Raw genomic sequence first — 4,095 nt, forward strand, 5'->3', positions numbered from 1 at the left:
GTGTTATATCAAGAGTAATAAATTCTAATTTGTTTGTGTCAATAGCTCTTTAGAAAACAATATATGATGTAGCCAGAACAAAAGCAATGTTCCTAAATTTTCATCACCAAGACAGTTAACCAGAGCTCAAATGTTGAATATTAAGAGTTTTAGATTAGGTGGCTTAAGGAAAGCAAGATCATAGAGATCCAATTTAGTGCAATGAAGAAATAGAATTATTATTTATATATGTTTTTTGTTTATTTAAATTTCAGTGATGATACTGAAGATTGTTGTAGAAAAAAGTGTTGTATGGGGAATAGAACAGAAGGGAGAAAGAAAAAAGGCAGAGAGAAAAGAAGGTTGGGTAATAATTAAGGGATTGGAAGGAAGAAAAGAAAGAGGGAAAAGGAAGGTTTATTGGGATGAGATTCCCTGATGAAAGATGACATGAGCAAGAAGTAAGTATGAGCATATGTTGATTGTTGAGAAAGAAAAGAAAAGAAAAGAAAAGGAAAGGAAAGGAAAGGAAATAGAAGAGAAGCTTTTTGTTTGTCTGGTTGTGAGCGTGAGGCAGAGAGTAAGATAAAAAGAGGGTGTCTTTTTTACTAGGCAATTGGCATGTATTGTACATTAAACCATGCATTTGCAACTTACATCTACTTTCTAAAAGCTTGGATATTCATATTCTTATACCTCCTCCTTTCATTAATCCCTAGGCTCCCTCTTTACTCTTCCTGAATATACCAATTAGATTTCACAATAAAGATAATCCCCCATTCTCTTTATCACAAAACCCATCTCAACTTTGTGTTAGAGCTCTTGATGAAGGGTCCAATATGGAAGAAATGGTGGGTCATGGAGACAAAGTAATGAGGAAACCATTACCCAAATCGAATTATTTGATATTATTATTGCAGGTTGAGGCTAAGCTGCTACCAACTAAAGGGAACTGTGTGACATGGGGACGTGCACAGAAATTGATAAAGTTATAACTATTGTAATTTAGCATCTTTTTCATAACCGTTGACATTCATTTTTCTTACTTTGATTTTTTTTTTTCCTTCCTTCTTTTCCTTTTGGGTTTTGGTTTACCACTAAGTTCCGGACCACCACCACACCCAGCACAAATACACATACGCCATGATCAACTTAGTTACTCCCTTTTTATCTCACGCAGTCACGCTTACACACCTCTTTAGGAAAGTCTACGTTTTTCTCGAAATTATCTAACTCTTTTCTCTTAGTACACATTCATTAAAGAAAGTTGCTTCAAAAGAATTTCTTGGAATTTGATTATGTCTATACTCAATTCAATTTTCAAAAAAATTCCCATATTTTCTTCTTACAAGTTTTATTAAGTCACACTCGATTACAGCTAGTGTGAACGAGTTTATGACTTTCGAGTTTCATTTCACAAAATTTAATAGGCTGAGTGCCAAATTCTCTCCTAATTAAATGACAAAAAAGTTCCATTTCCACATCAATGGTAGTTGCTGGGAAGAAGACTTCTTCTTTCTGATTCAAGCTGACAAAGCAATTTCAATCTAAATTTTCTTTTTGCTTCCAATTTTGTCAGGTCTACATACTATCAATTGACGGCAAAAGGAAACTAACAGTCTTAACATTATATTATATTATGTTATTGGTATTGCTTAGACTTAGAGCTCCCATTTTGTTTATATAAAGCTATATACAGTATTGACTATTGATAGAGAGATTAGGTTAATTTGAAAAGATAAATTATGTCTTCACTTTATACTTGTCAAAGAGTGATGGCGAGATGCCTTATTTGATTCGAATGTAAAAAGTTGACCATAATATATATACAATGGTTGAAAGTCATGTTTAATTTCAATCTTAATTATCTCTCTTCATCTCTTTAACTACAGTACTAAAGTTAACCATTTAACGTACCCTCTTGGAATCTGGAAATATTTTTGATTTCATGGATAATTAATTAACCACCATAATAAAAAAAAACTAAAATGAAATTAAAGGGCTATCACTATCTATCAACTTACAACCAGTAGTATTTGGTTACTTAGAAACGCAAGGGCTCACCAGCTTGTGAATCCCAACTCTCCACCGACACCCTTACCTGACTCACCCACAAGTTTATCTCCTCCATCTATCCTAACATGCTTTGTTTTTCTCAATCTTCTAATGCTTTTCATCATCTACATAATTCAATCATACACGTGATTGAACGAATGTATATGTATTAGGGTAAATCTAAAAGGATGATGATAGTGCATGTAGTGTAGGGTCTTCATGTGAGAGAATGAAAATTTATACATATGTATGGCTCGTCGATTTTCTTTCGCTTTGTTTGGATACAAATACAATGGATATATATCCCTTGAAACTTGTCTATAACTCAATAATGGGGCGCACGAAATTTCCATATAACATTCAACCATGGATCATGTTCATGTACGGACACTGCATGCATACGTGTTCATTTCAGTAGTTATAAAGCACAAAGATATATATATACACAATTTGAACTTAACAACTAGGCTTTTAAAATAAGCTTTTAGAGAATTGTAATACGTTAATTTTTGTTCTAAACTTCTAATTAGGGGTGTTCAAAAGTGGTTAACCGTTTTTCTAAACCGAATCGGATTTTCGGTTCAGGAAAATTCCCAAACCGAAACCGAACCAGTTTTTGGGAGAACTGGTTTTTCGATTAACCGAAAAACAGGTTAACCGTTTTAAAAAAAGCGGTTAACCGTTTTTGAACCGGTTTTCCCTTTTTTTTTATAAATTTTTTTTTTTAATTTTGTCCTAACTTAAATTGTAAATATGGACAATACATTGGGAACTAAGAAAAAAAATTTGGGTTGAGATTTTAGATTGAGTGAATTAGGGATTTATTTTAGTTTAGGTTATTATTTATTTATTTAATATATATATATATATATTTGAAAAACCGGTTTTTGGTTAACCGTTTCTAATTTCTCCCGAACCGGTAATCAAACCGAAACTTCGGTTTTTTGAATTTTTCGAACCGTAACCGAACCGTTTTTTTGGTTAACCGGATTTTCAATTCGGTTAGCGGTTTGGTTCGGTTTTTGCATTTTTTTGAACACCCCTACTTTTAATTGAGATCCTTTCCACTTCATTAGGAGTATATATGATCAATCATTGAAGAAATGTTTAATTTATATTGGTTGGGAGAGATTTTATTCTTATTGCTATAGAAATAAGAATAAAATCTCTTATTGTTTTGATTTCTTATTTTATAATTCATGTTTTAGTAGTATTAGGATTTCAATTCATTGTTTTAGTAGCATTAGGATAACATGGAAATAGATATCAAAAAGTCACTGTAAAATTGAGTGATCAGATTTGACAACTTCATTACACTGATCAAATAGATATTAATATCTTCCTCAATAATCCAAATGAACAATTAGTTGTGTATGTTTTAATTGAAAAAGAAATCATTACTGGAATTAGACAAGAAAAAGAAGGAGATAATCTTGAGGACAATAGTACGGAAATACAAAAAATTTCATGCCAAAAAGTTTTAAACATACTTGAGAGTTAGAAATATTTTAGCTTTAACAAGAAGGTGTTCATGCTGATGGCTTATTATGTATCTGCAAGATGTAACAATAACTCTTAAGCATAAATTATTGTCCTACACAACTTTAAATAAATATTTTATTTTATCTTAAACCTTTAATGTAACGTAGCATATATTTTTTGCAATATGCATATAATTATTACTATATAGAGGCAAATTCTTTAAGACGGGATCTTAAAAAAATATAATTTATTTTTATTTATAACTGACCAAAGTTGGGATCGGAAGTTTTTATAACTATATGAAAATTATTCCTCTATATAATATCAGTATAGAGATGTTCTACTATATATTTAATTAACGGGGTGTTTTTTTTTTTTTTTTTTCTTCACCATTGGCTCTTAATAAGTCTTTGTCTTCATAATCATCCAGCTGGGATCAAAGTTAATTTCAAAATAACTTATGATGATAATGCTTGAATTGATGAAAGTACAAATATTGTTGGTACAAATTAATCACATCACGCATTCATGTGATACCCTTTTTCAAACCCTATAGCTTTATTAAAATATTGTCAACTT

This window comes from Pistacia vera, unplaced genomic scaffold (genome assembly GCF_008641045.1).
Source record: "Pistacia vera cultivar Batoury unplaced genomic scaffold, PisVer_v2 Contig377, whole genome shotgun sequence".
NCBI classification, from domain to species: Eukaryota; Viridiplantae; Streptophyta; class Magnoliopsida; order Sapindales; family Anacardiaceae; genus Pistacia; species Pistacia vera.